The sequence below is a fragment of the Callithrix jacchus genome, chromosome 2 (genome assembly GCF_049354715.1).
Source record: "Callithrix jacchus isolate 240 chromosome 2, calJac240_pri, whole genome shotgun sequence".
NCBI lineage: Eukaryota > Metazoa > Chordata > Mammalia > Primates > Cebidae > Callithrix > Callithrix jacchus.
In genome coordinates, this window is record NC_133503.1 from 157,860,975 (window position 1) to 157,886,653 (window position 25,679).

The following is a 25,679-nucleotide window of genomic DNA, read 5'->3' on the forward strand; positions in this document are numbered from 1 at the left end:
GGTGATTTTGCCTTGGGAAGAGTAGCACCCATCTGAAAATGAACACAGGAATGCCTGCATCCCTGGTTATTTCTTGCAACTGCTTGGCTTGGGGCATCCCCCAGTTATAGCACCTTGCAATTTCCTTGGCCCAAAATGTGTGATCATCATCTGGGCCCCGCCACCTGCCAGGTTTAATCAGGCTTACCGACGTCATGGACACACGTGCACTGTCTAAATGTCCTCATTGGCCACCATAAGATCATAGGGATTGCTCAGATCAGTGGCCCTATACTGGAATGTCCTTTAAACCTAGACGAGTGAGACTTGGGCAATGGATGCCAATATTCCCTAGCAAGAGTTCAATTAACATAGGCACCATGGGCATGGGTCCCTGGTGCTGATCACACCAACACCATGTCCCCCACGATGCTGCTGTCCACTATGGCAGCTGCTGAGTCCATGTGCCTGTGTTTGGCCCGCCCTGCTGATCTATGCTAGTATGGCGATTTGGCCCAGAGAAACAAGCAACAGCAAGAAAAGAGAACTAGTTTGGAGAAAGCTGTCACCTGTACCTTTAAGCTTGGCCACTGTGCTACTTCAAAGTGAGCAGGGTCTGCAAAGGCTACCAGGAGCCTCCAGCCCAGCCACACTTGCCCCACAGCCTCTGTTACTGAAATGCGGTGGTGCAGCCATTCCCAGGGCATGGGCAGCACTGCGCATGCCAGGCCGCCACTTCTGCTGCCTGGGGCAGGCCCAGTGGCCTCTGCGCCCCGTGTTTCTCCTTAACGGTTTTAAAAAAAGTGAACAGGATAGATTTCAGCAAGTGAGAAGGGTCTGATATACTCACCGCTCTGAAGTCTTTTAGCTGGCTTGCCAAAGTTGTAACCAGGTCACGGGATGGGATAGGGCTCAGCTCCCTCCCTGATTTGATGTGCCCAAGGTTCTTGACCTCTCTTTGCCCCAAGGATGGGAGAAAGATCCCTGGCTTACCATTTAAGTAAATATCGGATCCAAAGAGTTCAAAGAACGTGATTTATTAGGCAAAGAAAGAATGCTCCCATGCTGCTGTGGGAGGGAAATCCAAAGGGGATATCAGCAGAGGTAGAACGGCAAAGACAGCTCCCACGTTGTTGTGGGAGGAGATTCCAGAGAGGGAAAGCCGCACAGGTAAGGGGCAGTGGGGTTTTAACCCTGAAGTTAATCCCTCCTCATTCATGTTTCTGTCCAATGAGAGTTTTTTCAAACCTCCTCTGGTATGATTGATCTTCGACTCTGATCCCACAGTGGTTGCTTGGGCTCACAACAGAGCCCCTCCTCCCACGTCTTTTAGTGGGCTTTCTGAACAAAGAAGCTCACTTGGAATTTCTAACTAGCCCACGTGCAGGAAAGTTAGACAAAAAACTCTAGGTTCCCGGACAGGGAGGTGGACAGAGGCCTGGCACTGGGAAGTTCTTGCCTTTGAAAGCACGCCCCTTGTGAACCCAAGATGACAGGTTTTTTTTCCTTAACACAGTCCCTCAATACCAGTAATTAACGTTCAGAGGTTGCATCTTTCATATTGTTTCTTTTTCAGCCTCTCTCAGTTCCTTCAATGTGGGCACGCACGCTCCGTCTCTCTCTTTCATCTCCACCTCCATCTTTCATGTATTATTTCTGACTTGCTTCAAAGGAACTCTTAAACCTTTATCTTGCCTACATTTGCCTTTTTTATGCTCTTCTTTTAGGTCATGAATTTGGCAATACAAAATGAAAAAAAATCTGCGATCAATATGGGGTTATCTGTCTGTCCTAAAGGTGTATGTATGTTTGTTGACCCTATTCTAAATTTTTTACCACCCTATCAATTGAGTATGCAGTATTAATCTTTGCTGGAAATACCATAGTATTTATACTATATGCTTTTAGAGATGTATATTCTCTTAATATTGTTCTTTCCTTTATGTAAAGCTATGAATATAGCACATAGCTATATTAATACAAAGAATATTAGTTTATAATTTTAGGGTCAGAATGACAAATTTATTACTTAAGTGGTGGTTGGTGGCACACATTAGGAGCAAAGATTGGAGTCTACCTGACAATTTATTGCATGCCATCATAATCAAATAGTGATCAGATTGTGTGCTGTTGCCTTTCTTCAAAACACACATCGCAAGAATTACTTTTTACATCAGTTTCCTTTAACTGAACAATCCTCATAGTATTCAAAATTTACTTTCATTTTTCCCTTTTGACCTTGAAGCTACATTTAAAGATCCTCATTTGTATGACGTCTCTCAGCCCTTCCATCAGTGACAGACTTGTCACAGAATTCACTATAGTTGATCTCTTTCCTCTAAGGACACAGCTGTTCACTTCTTACAATCTTTTGCCTTAAGCACTAACAGCTAGAAAACTTGCGTCTAATGTTGTTACAAATCTTGATCCAGCTGGTGACTCCTTTTCAACAATGAAGGTTACTATGAGCCCCACGGTACCATTTACAATGAAAAGCTCTACAGTACTTGAGGCTCCAGATGGTAGCCCTTTAACCCTTATCCTGGGCCCAGTGCTGGCCCTCAAGCACAAGCCTGCTACTAAGTACAGTACATGTATGTCCTTGTGTAAGTTTACCTCTTCGTCTTGCTCTTTTAGTCTGTCTTAACTATACCAAGGCATAAAATTAAAAAGAAAAACAATTTAATTGACACTATTATATGGGGGAAAAAAGTCTAACACTTTTCTAACTACTTAGTTGCACAGAATTTAAACTCTTGGGAGAACAGCATTTATTTTAGACGTCAGCCTGTCCTGCTTAAGTTTGGAAATCCACGGCATTTTAGCAAATCCCAGTACTCTTGTAACGCTGTAAAGAATTTGTTCGCTGCAGTATTCAGCGTAAACTTATTAACTTGCAAGAAGACAAGTGAATGGCAATTGAAAACATGATTGTACAATTAAAGTTTTAACAAGTCTTTCACATTGCACAATAAATGATGTTTGTCTTATAAAACATTAATGAAAGTTAATGAGCATAAAATCCAACTTCATCTTACATTTTAAGGGGTCAGTTTTTATTTTTTAATAATTTAACCTACATTAAGAAAGCAATTGTTTCATTTGTACATATTTCCATCTTTGATTTTTCAGTTTATAATTCATCAAAATTCCAACATTTTTAATTTCTTAGAAATATATAGTTTATTTCCAGTTGGATTTTTTAATGTCAGTAGCAGAATCATATAGCTGGTTGGAATAAATTTATATTTATTTGCAAAGAATTATAATTACTAGACTTATTTTCACTGAGCCAGCAGAAGACACTAACTTGCTTTGTTTTGTTATGTATCATGTTTAGAATTAAATTGTTTAATTAATTAGAATTAGTTGTTTTGTTATGTATCATGATTAGAATTTTAAAATGACTTTTTATATAAACATATCTGAAGTTAAAATAAAAGTTATTGAGAAATTGCTTTAAAGTTAAAATTAACAAAAATAAATACAACAGACTACATCAATGAATTTTTATTCATCAGGCAGGCAGGTAATTTTTTGGGTCAGAAATATTATTAATGGAATTATAATTCATAATTATGCATTCCACTTTTAGATAATTCATAAGTATTAATTACCTTACAAATGAAGAAAATCCAGATCCTGCTTATACATGTATATAAAACCAAAGTATATTAATTTATTTTCACTTTGAATCTTCATATTGAGTAAAAGAGTGAAAATAATTTGTTACTCTTAAAGCATTTAAAAAAACACAAACTAATTGAAATTTCTACCTATAGATGTAGTGGAAAGAGAAAAGGTAGTAGATGAGGAAAATAAATTGGTTTTAATGTTGTAATAGCAAACGATGCTTCAACAAAATTATTTCTTGTCATTATTTACAAATTTGAATTCATATGTGTTTCTTCCTTTCACATTTTTATATCAAATAATTTTTATTTGTTCCTGTGTATGAAAAAAATACAAAGCATGTTTAAAACAGGTGTCATTTGCAATGTATATATAGCACTTTACTACTTTGACACAGTATGACCTGACCAACTAGTTCATCCTACTGGTAGTAGGAAACTAAGGAATGTGTTAGAGCCAAGTTAATTCAAACACTGTAAAGTTAACAGCAGATCACGGAAATACTTGCCACCGTGATTAGCAGCAAAAATTGCTGGAGGAGTCACCCTACTCTGAAGGATATTGGCAGAAGTTTTTACTGCTATAGATCTTATTTAAGGTGTTTCTTCTTTGCAATTGATTACTAGCTATTTGGTGTAGAATTTAATGATTTCCCATCTAACAATTGATTATACCACAGACTGTTCTGGTTTTTGGACTTTAACAGAGACTTGCTTTACATTATTTCATAGAAAAATTAGGAACAACAAACAGCGTTCATTAAATAACACTTCCATTATATATGTTGACTTTACATATGCTGGTTGTTGGTTTGTTTCACTTTGTTTTGTTTGTTCACATTTTTTTCTGGCTGTAATTTAACGTTATCTGACATGTCAGTGACTTTGAAATTACTTGCTGAATGATATTCTGAAATACGAATGATGTCATAGCCATTTGAATTATTAAGATGCTGATGTCACAATACCATTTTGGCATTTACCTCCAATTTAAATATATGCGCATATATGTATGTATATATTTGTGTATATAAGCGTGCTCATGTATATGTAGATATATACATGTATATACATATATAATTATATATGTGTAACACATATAACTGTCCCTTTGAAATACTAAAGGATAACTCAGGCTGACAAATGCCACAAAGGATTTGAAGACAGAATTTTGCACTATTGCATATAATACATGGCACCTAATTAAAATATATAGAAAGATGGAACTTCATTTTTAAAAAAATTTATAATTTGAGAAACAATATTTGATGTTTGAATAATTTAGAAAGTTCATAAAGGTCTGAATAAAAAGTTTAAATAGCCAATAGTGCCGAAACAAAACAAAAATCACTATTTTCAACTTTTTGGTATCCTGTTTTAGAGGCTATTCTAAAACTACATGAAATATTTTTAAAAATTTGAGGAACTGTAAAACAAAAAATTTTGTCTTCTGATTTTAACTTAAAGTACTGTGAGAATGTTTCTACATATTTCAGTATACTTCAAAGCCATTTTACCTTTTATGTTGCAACATAAACATTTCTAAGAAAACAGTTTTTCTGTATCGTAGATTTATCCGATTATATGGACAAAAGATATATGTTAAAGCTCTTAATGCATATTGCTAAATTTCCTCTTAGGAAAAAATAACACCCCTGGCCAAAAGTAAAAAGAGAGCCAGTTTCTTTGAGTCCTTGGCTATTTCACAGAAGAAAACAGTTAACTTATGTTTTATTTTGCATTTACTGTTTCCTAGTGACAATGAATGTTAATCTGTATGTTATTTCCAATTATTTTTTATTTTTATTATGCATTTTTTAACTATGGTATATCTGGTTTTAGAGATTTCTATTTAACTTGTAAAAACTTATTTTGTGTTATATTAAGGCACTGACCTCATTGAATATTGTTCTTTTCATTTTCTTTTGCGCTAGGGAAAGTATAAATTCTTACTTCAAGAAAAAATTCCGCCAGGTGCAGTGGCTCACACCTGTAATCCCAGCACTTTAGGAGGCCAAGGTGGGAGGATCACTTGAGCTCAGGAGTTCAAGACCAGCCTGGACAATATAGTGAGATCTCGTCTCAGCAAAAAATAAAAGATAAGCTGGGCTTGGTGGTATAGACCTGTACTCCCAGCTACTTGGGAGGCTGAGGGGAGAAGATCATTGAAGCCCGGGAAATGGAGGCTGCAGTGAGCTATAATTGTGCCCACTGCACTCATGAGACCCTGTCTTTAAACAAAAAATTTAAAAAGAGAGAGAAAGTAAACATTTTTATGAATAAATAAATAATAAATGCATTCAATAGTTTTCTTTCAGATTATTGGGATGTCTGTGTTATAGTGGGAAAAAATCAAATAGTAGTTTTTTTCTGTTCTCACCATGTTTCAACAATCATCACAGAAGACTACTATAACCAGGCTGGGCATGGTGGCTCATACCTGTAATCCCAACATTTTGGGAGGCAGAGGTAGGCAGATCACCTGAGGTCAGGAGTTTGAGACCAGCCTGGCCAAGATGGCAAAACCCCATCCCTACTAAATTACAAAAATTAGCTGGGCATGGTGGCATGTGCCAGCTACTTGGGAGACTGAGACAGGAGAATTGCTTGAACCCAGGAGGTGGAGGCTGCAGTGAGCCAAGATTGTGTCACTGCACTCCACCCTGAGTGATGAAGCAAGACCCTGTCTCAGAAGAATAAAATAAAATAAAATAGACTGCCATAAAATGTGTAGGGGTTTCTGCCTGTACAGTGAGTAAGCATTCAATTCTGCAGCAGATGCCAGCCAGTGTGTTTATATTCAATACAGTTCTGATGCTGTCTACCGGGGATAACCTCAGATTGTCACAAATTGAGGGCTCAGCCTCACAAGAAGTTCCCCTTCTTCCCATTAGTCACAAGTCTGATCCTCTGGAACATTTGATCAACCAATAGTTTAATCAGTTATGCCTATGTAATGAGGCCTTCATAAAAGCCCAAAAGGACAAGGTTCAGAGAGCCTCTTGAGAGCTGAAAACATGGAGGCTGAGGACAGGAAAGTGAACTAGAACTCAATCACACTTCAATCCCAAAGTGCTAGGATTACAGGTGTGAGCCACCATGCCCAGCAATGTTTTATATTGGATGAATGAATAAAATGTATTTACTTTCATGTTTAAAGTATAGAAAATTATAGAAGGTATGTTCAAAAATGTATCTCGCTATCTTGTACAAGTACAGTTGTTTCTGAATGCACCCAGACTCTTTTGCTGTTCTTCCCAGGCCTTTTTGACAAGAACAGAGCATACAGGAGGTCATTGATGTTTCCCCTTTTTAAACTCCCAGGAACTGGACAACTGAGGATGTCCTGCTCATTTCCTTACACTGTGCATCACCTAAGCCCTTGTTCTTACTTTTAATTCCCCTTGGTGAAAAGTATAGATGGATTTGTTTTATTACTCAGAGCTCTCACCAACAAGATGGTTCTTGGGTGAGTTGTCTCCTGTTTATTCTCATCACATAAATAAAGACAGTCATCAGTTATTTAATACACCTATGGGTCATTGCGTTATACATAGAGACATTATTGCGATTAAAATACCAAATATTTGATTCTTTTGCAATATATTTTTTCCAAGTATCATGTAAGACTTCAGTGGCCTATTTGTGGAACTTGGGATATGGATAAAATAATTGAACTGTGTGCATCTTGGAAGGCAAAAGATTCTAGACTTGGAATAGCCCATGGCCAGTAGAATTTTGATTGGTAAAAAGAGGCTTTTAGGCTGGTCACAGTGTTTCACACCTGTAATCCCAGGACTTTGGGAGGCCAAAGAGGGTGGATCATCTGAGGTCAGAAGTTCAAGACCAGCCTGGCCAACATATCAAAACCCCATCTCTACTAAAAATAGAAAAATTAGCCAGGCATGGTGGCATGTGTCTGTAATCCCAGCTACTCTGGAGGTTGAGACAGGAGAATTGCTTGAATCCAGGAGGTGGAGGATGCAGTGAGCCAAGATTGCTCCATTGCACACCAGCCTGGGTGACAGAGCAAGACTCTCTCTCAAAAATAAATAAATTAAATAAATTAAAAGAAGAAGAAAGAAAGAAAGAGGCTTTTAAAAGCCAGGAAAATTCTGAAATGCTACTCTGAAAAAAGAAGGACCAATATGGATGTATTAGGCCGTTTCTGCATTTCTATAAAGAAATACCTGAGATGGATAATTTGTAAAGAAAAGTTTAATGAGCTCGTGGTTCTGCAAGCTCTACAGGAAGCATGGTGCTTGCATCTGCTTGCCTTCTAGGGAAGCCTCAGGAGGCTCACTAACGTGACTGAAAGCAAAGGGAAAGCTGGTGTCTTGCATAGTGAGAAAAGGAGCCGGAGAGAGAGAGAGACAGCAAGTGTAGAAGTAGGGGTGTCACACTTTTAAAGAAGTGGATACTGTGTGAACTCAGAGAAAGAGCTCACTTATCATCACGGGGATGGCACAAGCCATTCATGGAAGATCCATCCCCATAATCCAGACACCTCCTACAAAGCCCCACCTTCAACACTGGGGATTATACTTCAACATGAGATTTGGGTTGGGGACAAATATCCATACTCTATCAATGAAGGATCTAAACCTCAAACTTGAACTGTTCCATCCTTCAGACACAACTTTGGACTGACTTTTTCCTGGCCTTTCTTCCGGCCTCTTCTATTGCTTTGAACCCCATTGCCTGCACATTACCTTTTGTTTTGCTTTTTCTCCTTGTTCTCATCCTTCTCCAAACCCTCTTCCTTTCTCTCCATCAGGCTTTTCCACACAGAGTTCAAGTCAACACCCACTCACAGTGTCCTATAGCATAGTTTCAGGCAAGGACCAGCCTTGCTGGCTTTATGGTTTAAGCCTTCATCAAGATTAGAGTTGCTCTATTTAATTAACGACTTTCCTAACTTTCAAAAGTAAAGACAAAGTTTCACTGAGAATTTAGTCTTGCTATTGAGACACAGTCCTGAAGTATCCTCTTGGGACCAGAGGATGCTCAAACTTGATTGGAAAAGTCAGGTTGAGTTGGTTACCAAAGGGTATCAAAATTTTGATACAAGTCAAAGTTGGCCAAGGATGCATATGAAAAGAGTATAGAACAAGACCTCTTAGAAGCCATCACTGAGGTATTTCCTGTAAAACTTGATCAGCCAATAATCCAGCCTACAAGCAAGGGGGAAAAGTGTGCACTGGATATTAGAGACTATTTCACTAACACTTTCAGAAAATACTCTGGTTCCAGTTAGTAAGAGGATGTTACTACTGCCCTATTCACATTTGTTGTTCATTCTTTTAAATCCGTGATAAAAGATTTAGTAAGAAATACAAAAGTAGGGTGATAGACTTCCCCTTCTCTAATTTACAAAACTCCTTTAGCATCTTGAAGAATAACTCTTCGGATTAAGCCTTAGATAAACCAAAGAACAAGGACATCTCTAAGACTACTCTTGAAAAGCAAAACAAAACAAATCAACAACAACAAGACACATACCTGTCAATATGGATAGTGCAAAAGATATTGAAAGAGAATAGTCCTTCGTTAGTTTGAAAAATGAAATCACAAAAGACAAACAAAGCTAAACAACCTTTGTCTGACAAATGATACCTCATGCTTGACCCAAATTTCCTTTTACAAAATAAGGAGAAATTACCATACAGAGGTAGAAACAGAATGTTTCACTTCTTTTTTTTTTTTTTTGCCAATCAGTTTGAGCTTATGAGGTTGCTCAGGTTAGCCTTGAACTGATGACCTCGCCTTCGCGAGCGCCATGACCTCCGGCGGGAGCCACTTTGGACCCAGAATGTTTCACTTCTAATTGATGCTGGGGTTACTAGACCCTGCCAGAAGTATAGATAAGAGAGAAAATACCAATGCCAGTAGCAGTTATTTTTTTGGGTTATAATTGTTTTGGTGCTTTGGAAGCAACACAGATTCTCACTGGCATTGGTACAACAGGTAAACATGGCAACTGTGTATAAACCCAGCTAACTGTCTTGCTTCTTACAAAGGAATACATTATAACTAAGTCTGATGAACATACCAAAACACAGACTCAACAAGGAACAATGCTTTAGCAAATTCAAATGCTGAATGAATTGCTATAAAAAACATCCAGACTGTCTAACTAGGTCAAAAATCAAAATAAAAATTAAATGGGGACTGTTTTTATCAAGTCTTGACTCAATGCTAGTTTTAGGCACCTCATTATGGGAGGAAAAAATACAATTTTGGTGAAAATCACATTCTCTGTTACACCTAGTGGCAATAAAATAGTCTTCCCAAATAGGTGGCAATAAAGTCTATGAAATTGGTGAATGATTTAATCCACTGTGTGTAGGAAAACCTCATAAACATCGTAAATGGGTTTTGCTGACAGAAAATTCAAAGAGATTTCACAGAATGTTTATGTTTTATCTTTCAAGCCCACAATCCCAAGAAAATTTAAAAATGAGATAAACACGTAAGTTTAAAAATATATTAGACACACTTGAAAATCTACAAATAATACTTATTCCAGCCCTTCTCCTTATATGGTTAGGAAAATGTTCTTAATATTTGCCTGCCCGTTTTCTGGTTGACCAGAAGCCTTTTCTTGCTCCTTCTGTCCTTTGCCTAGAATCTCTCATAATAACTGTTTGAGTAAAGCAAAGCAATATTAGACCTCACATTTCACACTTGTAGAAGACTCTCTCATAGATCTAATAATAGAGGTGGGCATTTCCCTGAAAGGGTAATTAAAAAATGCTGTAGTTCAGAAGCATCATTGCCTTTACCATCCTCAGTCCTCAGATAAAACAGAAGGAATGACTGACTCATCAGAACTGAAGCTCTCAAAATTGTTTGAGAAACTTTAGTTATAATCATGCCCAAAGGCTTTTCTATTAGCTTTCATGGCCATTGGGTCAACTCTAATAGGAATTCATAAACAATATCCACATGAACTGAGCTCCAGATAGCCCATGTGTCTGGGGACCTAACTTTTCTTCTTGCTCTTGCTGTTTAAGAGACTGATACGACAAAACATTGCAGAGATTTAATGTGTTTTTCCAAAACTTATCATTAATAGGTTCAGGTGGCTTTTCCAAAGTATAAACTACATATGGCTTGGTTTTCTTGAGCTATCCTCATTCATAAAATGAAGGAAATTTCTTTGCAGCCAGGACACCTGACGATGGAAACTAAAACTGTAACAGGGGAGGATACTCAGCTCCCAGTTCTGAAGAGGTTCATAGCCTCGCTAACCCCAAAGAATGGGGAAAGGGGTCCTGGAGGTGCCATGAGTTTGCCATATCATGGACCCAAAGAGTTTTGCAGAAAAGCAATTTATTAGACAGAGAGAGAAAGATAGTTCCCATGCTGTTGTGGGAGGGGACCCAGAGAAAGAATCCATATAGATAGGAGCAGCTGGAAATTTATTAAGATAACTCTTGATTTATTCCCTCCCCATTCATATTCTCCTCCAAGGAGAGAAGTTCTTTCAAAACTTCCTCTAGAGTGATTAATCTTTGACTTCGATCCCGGATTGGCTGCTTGGTCCACAACTCTGAGTTACAGGGCCCCCTCCTCCCAGAGCTTTCAGGCTTTTTAGGACAAAGGAACCTCACCTGGCTTTCTCTACATAACCCACCCCGGAAACCCAGACGAAGAACTTTATAGTTGATATCCCTCTGGTTCCCGGATGGAGGCGTGGAGCCAGGAAACTCCTGCCTTTGAAACCATGCCCATTGCGGACCCAGGAAGAGAAGCTTCTATAACACAGTCCCTCAATACCAACATAAAATTATGGGACCACACTGAATGCTATAGCTCTTTAGAACATCAAAGTCACATGATTGGGTATTATTAACCACAAATACTGCCGGAAGAATTTGGGGAATAGACAAATGACAACATATACATATAATCGTGCATTCATTATTTTTATATCAAAATATTAAAAAGGAATTTCAAGTTATGACTTTTTTTCAGCCTTAAAAAAGGGAATTCTGACACATCCTACAATATGGATGAATCTTGAGGACATTATGCTAAGTAAAATAAGTAAATCACAAAAAGACATACTGTACAATATCACTCATATGAGGTATATAGGAGTCAAATCTGTAGAGACTGAAAGACTCAAGATTCATCCATGTTGTAATATGTGTCAGAATTCCCTTCCATTTTAAGGCTGAACACTGTGCCTTTTTATGTATATATCGCATTTTGTTTATCCATCAGTGGATGAGGATAACCAGTGTCAATCAGAACTGTCCCAAGGAAACGAGGCCCTGTGTTTACATACTGAAAAAACCTTGGTATCTTTAGTACCTAATACAATGCCTAATCCATATCCATAATAATTATCCATTTGTTGAATACACTGATAAGATGAAAGCTTTTTAAAAAAACTATTCTCTTTTTTATCATCATTTTTCTCCTAAATACTGGAGACATCAAACTAATGAATTATCTCAAACTCAACTTTCTAAATGTCCTCCCTTTTGCTTTGCTTCCCTATGCCCACTATAGCTCAGTTTGGACCTCTGTTATCTTTCAATTGGACCGGCTGAATATAGACCAGCTCTTCCTGCCTCCAATGCCTCCTGTCCGTAATCCATCATTCACATCTTTGCAAGTGTGATTTTCCTGAAACAGAAATCTCATCAGAGCATCTCCCTCCTAAGTACTCTTCAAGTCAACATTCCTAAGAGTTGAAGGCCAGTTTTATTCTAAAATTAAAAGCTTCTCATCGTCTTCTGCCAGCTAAGCTCTTTGGTATGCCATCTCCTACCACCCTTTTCACGTATAATATTTCTTGATCATACCCAAATTATGCCCCATTGCCCAAATGTGTAAACTCTCTTTGACACTCCTTGCCTTTAAACTGTTATCTTTTTGTGTGGAATGCCATTCTCTCAACTGTTCCACCTTCCCTCCTCCTCTCCATTCCCTAACACTGGCCCCTTCTTCCAGACTCACCTTGGTCCAAATCACCTCACCTTCCATCTCAATCCTACAGTCTAAAACAAATGAGTTAGAGGCAAGGCTAGAAATGTGGCAATGATTTAGTAGACTGTTAATACTTAACTCTGGATTTCAGTGAAATTTAAGGCTAGAAAGACCCCTTCTAGGTCATCAGAGCCATTCCTCTTCTTCATCAAAGACTGCACCTTTGCAGTTAACTAAAATAAACACATAAATAAATTATACAACTTCAAGGAGCATGTACATTTTGTAGACCATTCTCAGGAGACTTTAATGATGTGTAACAAACCTGCTTGTTAAATTATTGTTTAAATTCCATAAATTCTCTATTCTGAGATTTAAATTTATTTCCTCCTTTTAATTCATGAAGAAGCATGAGATGAGACCATATATTTTTAACAGGAAGATGTAAATAACCTCCAAGTTCTTGCTTCCAAATTGAATAATTCCAGATCTTTTCACCTTTTCATGTAGGTCTTACTTTACAACCAATTCATTATCTTTGTGGCTGTCCTCTGAACCCTCTTCAAGTTTTCACATTCCTCTTCAGATTAGGAGTCTTTGCCATGCTGCAGAATTCCAGGAAGGGTTTGACAAGCTGTTTGTTCATTAAAAAGATTACCTCATAGTTTGTACACATTATGTCCTTCATTTTGTACTCCAGCCTTAACTTCACCTTTCAAACGATGATGCCTAAACTGCCAACTGCACTTGGTTGCCTTGCTGTATTCTGATTTTTTTTCCCATTGCTTCCAAATATAATCAACTAATGCCTCCTCCTTCTTTTGCTTCCATCTTCCTCAACTGTTTTAATTTCACTTTATCCTGATGAAGCCATAATCTGTTTATATCTGACTGCCCTCATATTGACTAAATACTGAATGGGAAATTTGTCTTCTAAAGCTGCCATTTGCAAATTAAAATGGTTATTCTTTAATATAACAATAATAATAATTATTATGCCAAATACTCTAAAGAGATTATCACCATTAAGAGTGATATTAATAGTAGTGGCAAAAAACATGCAACTATGGTGTTTATATTAACTCATTTATCTTTGCAACTACATTGTGAATTACTCATTTGCATCACAAGGTTACAAAAAGAGGAACTGAGGTACTGAGACCTAAGTAATTTATTCATTGTTTTGTATAAAAGTGAATTCAGGCATATTGAAGCATGTTTTATGACTTACCCCAGAAACTATATTCCAACACAGACCTTGAGAAAACCAAAATTTACTTAGAATCAATGCTTTGGGGGAAAAGATATACTTTTTTGGATCTTTAGACTCTTAAAAATCCAGGAAAAGAAATGAATTTGGATCTCTTGCTGTCCTGGGGAAAAAAAAAAGAAAGAAAAAGAAAAAACTACAACTAAATAGAGAGATAAGTGAGGGGAGAGCCAACAGACTGAACACTTCTGTCTGCAAAAGGAATTACTAAATTGCTAAAGGAAAGCTCTGCTCCAGACCTTATTAGCAGAAGGAAGCAAAAGTGATGCCTTACTTGATAAGATAAGCAGAAGCTTACAAGGATAAGCTGATAACCAAGACAGCTTTGAAATTCCCTGGAGCTTCTACTTGCCTTTTTTTTTTTTTTTTGAGCTAAAAACTACAGGAAGCCTGCATTAAGATAAGTATTTATTTGCTAGTTAATTACAAATGTAATTCATTTTTCTTCAATGATTTTCTATTAAAGTTAATATACAGATGGTGGTATTTGTTTGATTTGATTTTTAAGTTACATTTTAAATAAAAATTTAATAGAACAATAATACAATCTCTGCAATATTAATGGGATACCCTAGGAGTGAATATAAATGTTGGAAGTATGCTACCGAATCAGTCCTGAATTTCCCTTGTTGCATAGCAGAAAATACAAGCTTAGACTTTCAGTACAAAATAATAAGCCTTTAAATTCAGTTGACTGCAAACAAATACTATCTGAACATATATTAAATGAAAGATAGTCTATTTAAATTTAGCATTATTCAAGGGCAGAAATTATCAAAAGTTTTTTAATTCTATCAAATCAACATTTGATGGCAGGAACCACAAAGGGAATGAAATGCTGCTCTTTTGTTCTGCTGATAAATACAAAATAATTAAGTGCATAACTTCAGAAGGTCTATAAATGTAAAAATGACTCCAACTGTACTGTAATTCTCTGATACATTTTTATTTGTTGAAAATAAATGCCACATTCAACATTTTTAAATTATCATAATATCTCCAGGCCTGTGGAAATCTTCAAATAGTAAGTATAATGACACTGTCATTTTCTCAACAAGTTCCCTTACCACTTAACTTTTCCTGTCTTTACTTCCTCTGTTTTTGGAACTTACATGTTATCAGTTTTTCAGAACCTCATTGATCAAGTACAGACAATCAATTCATGTCAATTTCTAAACACAATTTGTAAAATTGAAATTATATTTTTGAATAACTCAAGGTGACTGTGTGTGGTCTGCATCATGAAAGCTTGTCTTGACACCTGGTGTCATGGGTCCTTAGTTGTATAGAGTCTAATTCCCTCTGTATTTTTGTTTTAAAGCTGGAGATTCACAATCTTAGACTTATATACAGTAAATAGCAATTTGTGGTTATTTCTTACAAGTATGTTTGACAGAAATTGCCCCTTATTCTTGTTTACTAATAAAATAGCAAGAAAATCTGAAACGGTCTAATTAATTTCTTTCTATTCCCAACAAATCCCTTTCTGGTCAAAAAAATGGTGACTAAACCAGATTAATTTGCCTCATAATTTTAATTATTTAGTTAAAAAGGTTTATTTCTAAAGTTAATTTGTATCTGTTTAAATTTTAATACAAAGAAGGAGAAAAATGTCTTGCCTTATAATTTTTTACTTTTATTAGTAGTGTTTTATTTGGATGTTTTGAAAGAATAAGCATATGTTGTATATTGAAGTTTCAAAAAGATAAAAATGTTTGTCTTTTCAGATTCTATGGAAAAACATCTTTACTCTGTTAGTAATCAAAGGAATATAAATTTAAGCAATAAAGATATAATGGTTAATTTCCCTTATATTTTAAAATATTTAAAACATAATACTGAGCATTAATGATAAAAATGAGCAATGCAATGGGCACAGGCTTTCCTTAGAGCAGCTTCAAGAGACTTGAAAATGCCTTTACCTTTTGTAGAAGTTATCACAAAGAAATCATCAGAGATGTTTCCAGTGATTTTTACACAAGTATGCTTACCATAGTACTATGAAAATTTTCAAAACATCAAGATAAGTTTTAGTACACAACAATTAGAATTGGTTGGTGAAATGCTTTAACACACAGCAACACAATGTCCTATGCATTTGTGAACCAGATACATATGCAAATATGCCAAATTGGAAATAACAGTCAGTTATTTTATTAGTCCATTCTCAAGCTGCTAATAAAGACATACCCAAGCCTGAATAATTTATAAAGGAGAGAGTTTTAATGGACTCACAGTTTCATATGGCTAGGGAGGTCTCACAATCGTGGCCGAAGTCAAAAGAAGAGCAAAGGCATGTTTTACATGGTAGTAGTCAAGAAAGTAAGTGCAGGGGAACTTCCCTTTATGAAACCATCAGATCTCATGAGACATTTACTTTCCTGAGAACAGCACAGGAAAACCTGCCCCATGATTCAATGACCTCCCACCTGGTCCTTCCCACAACATGTGGGGATTATTACAATTCAAGGTAAGAATTGGGTGGGGACACAGAGCCAAACTGTATCAGTTATCTATGTTCAGATACAGAAAATTTTTATTTTTTATATGACTTACTTTAATTGATGATCAGATATTCCCCAGTAAACTAAGTTTCTTCAGGAATAAAGTAAGACGGTAGACTAAGTAAAGAGTAAACTAAGTTTCTTCAGAAACTTAGCTAATTAGAAACTTTTTAAACTAATTAAGATATAATTAGCTAGCTAATGATTAAGAAAATTAGACTAGTGCAGGTACTTACATTTTTACTGCTTAAACTGAAAACAGTAATAGGCCGTTTTAAACATTAGTGTCATTTTTATTCTTCAGATTGTGAAGAAACCTAATGAGTGGAAAAAAATCATGATTTTAAATATTGATACTGGAAAATTGAAATGAAACACCTTTTCTCTCCTAATTGAATTCACTTTACTGTCTTTAAAAGTATCTTTGCTTTCCCGGACATAATTATAGGCCCCTGGCTTTTTCTGCAGTTTGTGTCCTTAGCTTTTGTCTTTCATTCCCCAAACCACTTTCAGTTTTTTTTTTTTCTCATTGTGAAAATTTGACTATGTTATTCCTTGGCTAAAACTCATATTTGACTCTGTCACCTTCAAGGAAAAGACAATAATTCAAATTCTTAACATGGCAGATTTGGCCCTATGTCCCTATGTTTCTTTCAACCCCATCTGTATAAGCACGTTTATTCTTATCAAATATTGCAATACCACATTGAAAAAATTTTCTCAAAAGGTCAAATAATTTCATACATTTTGACTTTCGATGGGAAAGATCCTCTTGCTCTATCACTGGCCCATTTCACTTCCATTTTTCTTTTAACTCTATTCTTTTTTTTTTTCTTGCTCTGTCACCCAGGCTGGAATGCAGTGGCACTATCTCGGCTCACTGCAGCCTCTGTCTCCCAGGTTCAAGTGATTCTCCTGCCTCAGCTTCCCAAATATCATTTTTAGTAGAGACAGGGTTTCTCCATGTTGGTCAGGATGGTCTTGAACTCACAGCCTCAAGTGATCCGCCCACCTCAGCCTTCCAAAGTGCTGGGATTACAGGCTTGAGACACTGCACCTGGCCTTAACACTATTCTTATTTGTTAATTTCTCTTTCAAGTGTCTACATCCTGAATAGTCCCTCCTATACCTGACAAATGTTTGCTCAATCTTTGATACTTTCTTCTTTTTACTGGAATTTTCCATATTTTAATAATTGTTTATATGTGTGCTTTTAAAAAAAATAGATTCACTATGGCTTTTCAATGAAGACTTTTTTCATTTTTGCATCTCCATCACTTCGCATGGTGTCTGTCGTTGCTCTTGTGCTTTGTGGCCACAAGTACAATGAGGGTTACTTGAGCACAAGTACTGCAATACAATGACAGTCAAACTAATAACTGAGAAGGCTGCTAAGTGAATGACAGGTGAAGAGTACAGACAGTGTGAATATACTGGACAAAGGGAAGGGTGACATCCCTGGCAGGACAGAGCAGGAGGACAGCATGAGATTTTCATCACATACACAGAATGGCAAGCAATTTAAAACTTAGGAATTATTTCTAAAATTTTCCATTTACAGTGTTTGGACTATGGTTGACCATGGGTAACTGATACTGTGGAAAGTGAAACCCTGGATAGTGAAAACGTGAATAAGGAAGGACAACTTTAATAATTTTTGATATATTAAAAGTAAAGATTTTTTTATAGGTTTCTAAGTCTTACATCTGAAAATGCCAAAGAACAAAATGCAAATTTGTTAATAATTAGAAAATGTGCCCTTAAAGTTAATACAAAAGAGAAAACGTGTTAAAGTTTACATAATTCAAGATTATAAGAGAAAAACTATAATTCTGCTTTTTAAATTCAAGCCATGTGACTGATAAACTTCTCACATGATTTATATTATGTACATGTATTTGTAAATTTTATGGATAATACCACGTATGTAGGATTATTAGAAAGAAAATGTGCCCCAGTGTTAAACTGTAGAAATTAATTTTATTCCCCAACCCAAATCACTCCATAATTTTAAGCAAATGCCATATAAATTTCATATTATATTCCACTGTATGAAAATTCATATGCTCTAATAGTGAATACTAATTTAGTAAATGTATTTAAATCACCCTATTTTCTTCTTTGTAATTTGTATTTTTAATTAGTTTTTTTTTTTTAGATATAGCATATTGCTGTGTAACCCAGGCTGGAGTGCAGTAGCACGATTCTACATTACTGCAGCCTTGACCTCTGGGGCTCAATCAATCCTCCCACCTCAGCCTCCCCAGCAGCTGGGACCACAGATGTAAACTACCACATGCAGTGAATTCTTTTTATTTTTCGTAGAGACAGGGTCTCACCATGTTACCCAGGCTGGCCTCAAATTCCTGGGCTGAAATGATCCTCCTGCCTTGGCCTTCCAAAGTGTTGGGATTATAAGCATAATTTTTGAATAAGTGCCATGTACATTTTCACAGATTGCCCTAGTTTTGTTGCTGGTAGTTAGGCATGAGTGGGGCAGGAGAGGGCTCTACTGCCAACCACTAAAAATGTTGGGTGATGGTCCTGCGATTATTGCTTTGCCTCTCTAAAAACAATAATTCACCTACCAGGGAGAAATCTCCTGATGGTTCACTCCTGTTAACATTAAAAATGTTAACTGAATGCAGATCTCAGGGAGAAACAGCTTCCTGGGCAAACCTGTTAAGAGACAAAAATGGTGAAGTATGATGTTCCAGGTACACTCTACTGGGAAAAAGGAAGAAAGCCTCAGATGTGCGTGTGTATAACTCCGTGAACACACTGTTTGCTCACTTCCCAAGTGTAAGGAGGTAAGGGGGTAAGGAGGGCTCTGCGCATGCGGGAAGCTAACCCTAAGGAAAGAATTATGGGGAAGAGGTGAGCTTTTAAGTCCTAGGATCAAGGTTAAAGGCTCCTTTTATTTTTTCTGTCTTCTCTTGCCCTTTTTTCTTTCTTGAACTTTCAGTCATCTACTTGAGTCTTTTTCAAGCAAATTTTCCTTTCTTTCTTGTTCTAAAGCCTTTTTAAACAAACTTCCACTCCCGTTCTGGAATTTGCCTTTGTCACTTTTTCTGCTTTATGTCCCTCAGTCAAATTCTTTCTTCTGAGGAGGCAAGGACTGAAGGTGCTAGGGACTCATGGATACTCTGCCAGTAACTTGAGATAACTCACATCTCGGCTGCTGGTAACAGTTTCAAGGCATCGGCAGAATGCTTTACATTCGGAAAGCCAAATAATTTTTATTTTAGGTCATCAAATGTGTGGCTCAATATAATAAAAGATACTGTTGTTTCTCTCTCTCCCAGTTTGAGAATTCCCACAGGAAACCTACATATTAAAGAAATATGGTTATTAATGTTAATGGTTACATAATTATTAGTCATTGCTTTTTCATTGTGGAAAATGAATTTCAATTCAGATTTACCTACAAGTATTTACTTATTCTACTCTAATGGCATTTAGTTTAGTTTGTTTATTTGTTTGCAATGGGAATAACAAAAAAAACTAAAGAGCTTCTGTGATAGGATTTTAAAATATTCACACATATTGTTACTTCAAGCAATAATTATTTTCTCTGTTTGCATCAAAGTTTATATATAGACTGGGTGAAACACAGTAAAGAGGACTGATTTCCTGTTAATAGATATTAGTTGACATTTTAGCTTTAATGCTGGAAAATACAAGCAGTTTATAATGTCCAGAAGATCTTTTTTTTTTTTTTTTTTTGCTTACAGAGCACTTAAGTGTCATGTTAAGCCTAAGGCAGGTCTGTCTAGAATTGTGTTTACTGTATTCTTTTCAAATGCAGCACAGAATCTTATCACTTATCAGTGCATAAAGTCTAACAGATTGCAGACTCGAATTTCCCCTTCCAGGCAATGTTGGGTTTCACTATTGTTTGCCATGATAAAGGTTTTCATGAATTCTACAGCTTAAATTTCTGTCTTGTTTTCCTTAGCATAACCCTCTAGGCAACGAATCAGCATTTTTCAACTGCTAGAAATGGCTCAAAATGTTACTGCAAAAGCTGTATTTAAGAATTCCGTGCCTTGCTTTGGCTCCTTCTTTCTTAAGTTGTACTAGGTTTTTTCAATTAAATTGAAAAGAAGCAATTAAACATTGTCCACAGATGTTGCTACTTTAAATGAGGTTGCCTGAATTTGGTGAAAGAAATATGTCCATAATTCACATTTGGTTTGCCATTTAAGTGTTGTAGAAGACTGTCTTGGCTAGGTGAAAAGCTAGCTATATAGTACATTAAGTTTGGCATATTGTATGGCCTCTTTCAGATAATTTAGAAAAATTTTTACAAATGCATTAGCTAAAAATTTAATGAATACCTTAGGGCTTGGGTGAATAATTATTATTCTTTTCATGATAGAATTGACAATTCCAATTTTTAGATGCCATCCATATTGAATAAGAATTTACGTGAGCTGAATGCTTCCAGTTAACTGAACTGTTATTTTTTATTTTTTTTTTTTGGAGACAGAGTTTTGCTTTGTCACCCAGGCCGGAGTGTGCAGTGTTGTGATTTCAGTTCACTGAAACCTCCGCCTCCCAGGTTCAGGTGATTGTCCTGCCTCAGCCTAGCTGGGACTACAGGCATGCGCCACCATGCCCAGCTAATTTTTGTATTTTTAATAGAAACAGGGTTTCCACCATGTTAGCCAGGCTGATCTCGAACCCCTGACCTGGTGATCCACATACCTTGGACTCACAAAGGGCTAGGATTACAGGGGAGAGCCACTGAGCCTGGCCTGAACTGGTATTTTCAATCCTTTCATGTATTCCAGATTTTGCAAGCCTTCTGGATTTGGCCTCCTAGTTATTTCTGCAATCTTTCTCCTCCACACTGGCCTGCTTTTAATACCTGAGATGAGGGCCTTCTACTTTCTTGCCAGGCAGTTAAATAGTCTTATTTACCTCCAGATCATCTCCACATTGCTCGAAGAACATGCCTTATAAATCCCTAATTTGATCGTATCATTTCCCTTTTAAAATCCTTTAATGACATGGCATCTTCTACACAATAAAATTCAAACCTCTTAGGAAGACACAACATGGCTTTCATGATTTGACTCTGTCAATGTTTTAAAATTTACCTCCCACAATGCCTTCTTAGCTCATCTCCCACCCCAAAACAACTATGCAATTCTCCAGTGCATTTACTTCTTTTTTCCTCAAACTGTTTTGCCTTTGATTTTATATTGTATGCATAGCCTGAAATGGTCTTTCCTTACTGATTGTCACTGTAATACCAGCTTCATATTCATCCATTATGTTTCAGTTCAAATGCAATTGTCTATAGGAAGCCTTCACTAATATTTTCTGAGAAGGCCAAGGATATTTTTATTCTGTGTTTCTACAATGACTGCTACACCCCTGGCTTTTAGAAGGCATATATCATATTGGTGGAATTACTTTTCAGCAAACATGCACACACAAACATGTATTGCACTAGATAGTAAACTTTTGAAGATTAATGATGCTTTGGAAGATAGAAAGAATTCAATGGATCTATTTTTTCAATAAATAGTGAGTATACCACAAACAAAAATTAGGAAAATGTTGATGGCTCATACTCCACACATCAGTCTACAATATCCTAGACATCTTCATTCATAATCATTCATTGAAGAACTATTTATTGAGCACCCCCAAGCATAAATCCTTAAAACTGTAAGAACACTGTGTTTCTCTAGTTATTTGTGTTTCTCTGGATAATGCAAGTGGATAATTAACTGAAATATAATACGCTATTCTATCCTCCATGGATCTACAGTTTACTTTTTTCTAAGGCTATTCTCAGTCCTTAGTAAATATCTGAAATGCTTTTTGTCATTGTGGTGGAATGAGCTGATACAGATGGGCAGTCAAAGCCCCTTCCCTACACACACACATAACACACACACTAGGAGAGAGAGAGAAAGAAGCATATAGAAATATTGGAGCAAATATAATAATAAGTTACATATTTCTAAGTTCTAAAAAAAGAATAAAAATATAGAATTCTTAAAAATGAAGGAGAAAAATCAAAGCCAGTATAGTAAAGAGAAGGCTGAAACTGCAGCAGCCGACCGAGACTAAATAAAGACCCAGGGTCTGGGCAGTAAAAGTTCAGGCTCTAATGACAAGACAGAATAAGGAGACAGGGCTACAGCTCTGAATATCTGGGAAATTATAACTGGGTCCCTACATAAATTCTGAAGCCTTGAAGTGTTCTTTATTGAGAAACTAGAAAAGCTCACTCACCAATGGAGAAAAGAATTGGGAAAACTTGATGTCTGTAAAGGAATTTAGGGCCTAAAACTAAGTTGGGAGAAAAAGAAACCGAAAAACACATGATTTCTTAGAGGAAAAAAAGAAAGAATAGAGAATAGGAACTATTCAAAGAGATAATGGCCAAGAATTTTCCATAATTTAAGGATGAGCTGAGTCTTTAATTTGAGGAATCAGAGTTCCGGGCAAGATTAAATAAGAATAATGAGCAAGCAATCTAGCTGTAGCGTTTTGAATTTGTAGAAGAACAAAAACAATGAGAAAATTTTATAAGCAACAACATGGCAAGATAAACTGACTTACAAGAAAGCAAAATTCTACTCCTCCTCATGCAGTCTTCTAATCAGCAATAACACATACTAAGGTAAAATTACTAACAATCTAGGATTCTCTTCATATCTAACTTCTAGTCTTAAGAGAGGATGTGAGACAAAAGATATTTCACACTAAGACTAAGCGTGTACCATTCTAAGAACCTTGTCAATACCCAAGGAAACAATTCAAAAAATTAAATTTTACTAAAAGAATTTATTTTTTAGGCCAGGCACTGTGGCTCACTCCTGTAATCCCAGCATTCTGGGAGGCCGAGGTTGGTGGATCACCTGAGGTCAAGAGTTCAAGACCAGCCTGGCCAACATGTACTAAAAAAATACAAAATTTAGCCGGGTGTGGTGGCATGTGCCTGTAATCCCAGCTACTCAGGAGGCTGAGGCAGGAGAATCATTTGAACCAGGGAGGCATAGGTTGCAGTGAGCTGAGATCACACCACTGCACACCAGCCTGGGCAACGAGAGTCAAACTCCATCAAAAAAAGAAAAGTCCATTTTTAAATTATAATGCATCTTTTGCAAAATTAATCATATCCCTTCCATTAGTGCTCTCATATAGATGTAATTTATTCGTTTTATAAAAAGGCAAATACCAAGTACAAGTAGGAAATATGAAATCTTTGGGCTTATAATGAAGATAAGGGAATACAATTTAATTAATATTTTTTAATCCCTCAATGTTGAAAGAGGAGAGACATTTTAATTTTATCTTAAGAATTACTATATAATAAAATTGACGGCCGGGAGCGGTGGCTCATGCCTATAATCCCAGCACTTTGGGAGGCTGAGGTGGGTGGATCACGAGGTCAAGAGGTCGAGACCATCCTGGTCAACACGGTGAAACCCTGTCTCTACTAAAAAATACAAAAATTACTGGTCATGATGGTGCGCACCTGTAGTCCCAGCTAATCTCAGAAGGCTGAGGCAGAATTGCTTGAACCCAGGGGACAGAGATTGTGGTGAGCCAAGATCACACCATTGCACTCCAGTCTGGGTAACAAGAGTGAAACTACGTCTCAAAAAACAAAATAAAATAAAATAAGAAATAAAATTGACTTTATTTTGGTGTACAACTTTATGAATTTTAACACACATATCAATTCATGTAACCAACCCTACAATTAATATACAGAAAAATTCCATCACCCAGGAAGCTCCCTTATTCTCTTTCTTCATAGTCACACTCTACCTCCACGCATGAATCCTTGATACTATTCATCTGTTATCTATCAATATTATTTTCCCTTTAAAGGATATCGTATACATGTAATCATATGTATACTATTGACTTGAACAACACAGGTTTGAACTGTGTGGGTCTACTTTTATGCATATTTTCTTAAATAAAAATTACGCCTGTAACTGAGTACTCCTATTTTCTAAGAAAAAGAGAATACATTACTATTTATTATTATTTTCTTTTTTATTTTCTGTTTCCCTCTGCTGCCCACTTCCTACTTAGCTCTTTAGAAATGCAATTATAACCTTTTCTCTCCCCTTTACCAGAAATTCCTTACAGGACAAATTCATCTAACTATGTGCTTAGAAGTTCCAGGCAGAACTTTCTCTAACCAAGGCAATGCCTTGAGAGATAACCATCAATTTGCAACCTAAGTATGCCTACTAAGAACCTTTCTCACCTGGTGAGTTTCAGCCACCTTTACAACATAGTTCTGCCCATAAAGATGCCAACTTGACTCATCCAGTATATAAGGCCCTGAAGCAGTTGGATGAACCCCACCTGCTCCTTTCAAGCCATTCATGCCAGCCATGCCCACCCCCACCTTTAAAAGCACCTGCTTTATGCTCCAAAAGTGAAGTGGTACCCTTAGGTCTGGAAGACTTTACTCCTTTTAATATGGGCAGGAGGCAGGGAAATACTGGGTAGAAAAGGGCAGGGTCCCTGGCAAAGTGTTCTACCCTCAAGCATGGGCCCATACCCCTAAAAGAATACTTCACTCTGTTTTCACACCTGAATGTTGCCTTTTGGCCTGCCACACCCCTCACCTTCTACTCATAATAAAAAAAAAAAGTCCTTCTCAGCATAGCAGAGAAGGAGAGAAGAGAAACATCTGAACATCAAGAGGAGTTTGGCTGGGGATGGTCAGAGAAGAGGTCAGCCAAGGACAGCCAAACTCCAGGGGAAGATTATCTTCCCACTCCATCCTCTTTCCAGTTTCTCATCTTGCTAAAAGTCACGTCCATCACTCAATAAAATCCTCTGCATACACCACCCTTCAATCTGTTCATGTGATCTGATTCTTCCTGGTTGCCAGACAAGAATTCAGGACACACTGGGTGCAGGAACCCAAAAAGTCTGTCACACTGACTCTTCACTAAGCCTTAAGTCATTCATAGATAGCAAAGCTAAAAGACCACTGTTTGTAACACACACTCTCTGGGGCTCCAGAGGTTGTGGGCAACATCTAGATACTGCTGCAGGCTGGTTCAGGGTTCATTCCTGCCAGCACCCATAGGTACTTGCCCTGGCTGCTGTACCTGCTCACCTGTGTGCTCCCCCTCCCACAAAGGTTTTAAGCACACATCTGTGTCAGAAGCCCCGTGAAGGGGTCAAGGGAACTCTCCTGCCTCACTATCCCCCGTCGCTTTCTTTAAACCAGACCTGGCTCTTGTTAATTGGATTCTGCAAGCAGTGAGCTACCAAATCTGTATTTTGGTTCCACATTGAGTGTGCTGGCCTCATCCACCTCCTCTACCTCTTTCACTTCTGCCACCTCTA

General features: G+C 37.0%; 1 pseudogene; it reads right to left on the reverse strand.

Annotated features, from left to right (window-relative positions):
- The window catches only part of LOC100384930 (KATNB1-like protein 1 pseudogene), a 41,735-nt pseudogene extending 17,024 nt beyond the window's left edge, over positions 1-24,711 (reverse strand).
- Positions 24,712-25,679: the final 968 nt, after the last annotated feature.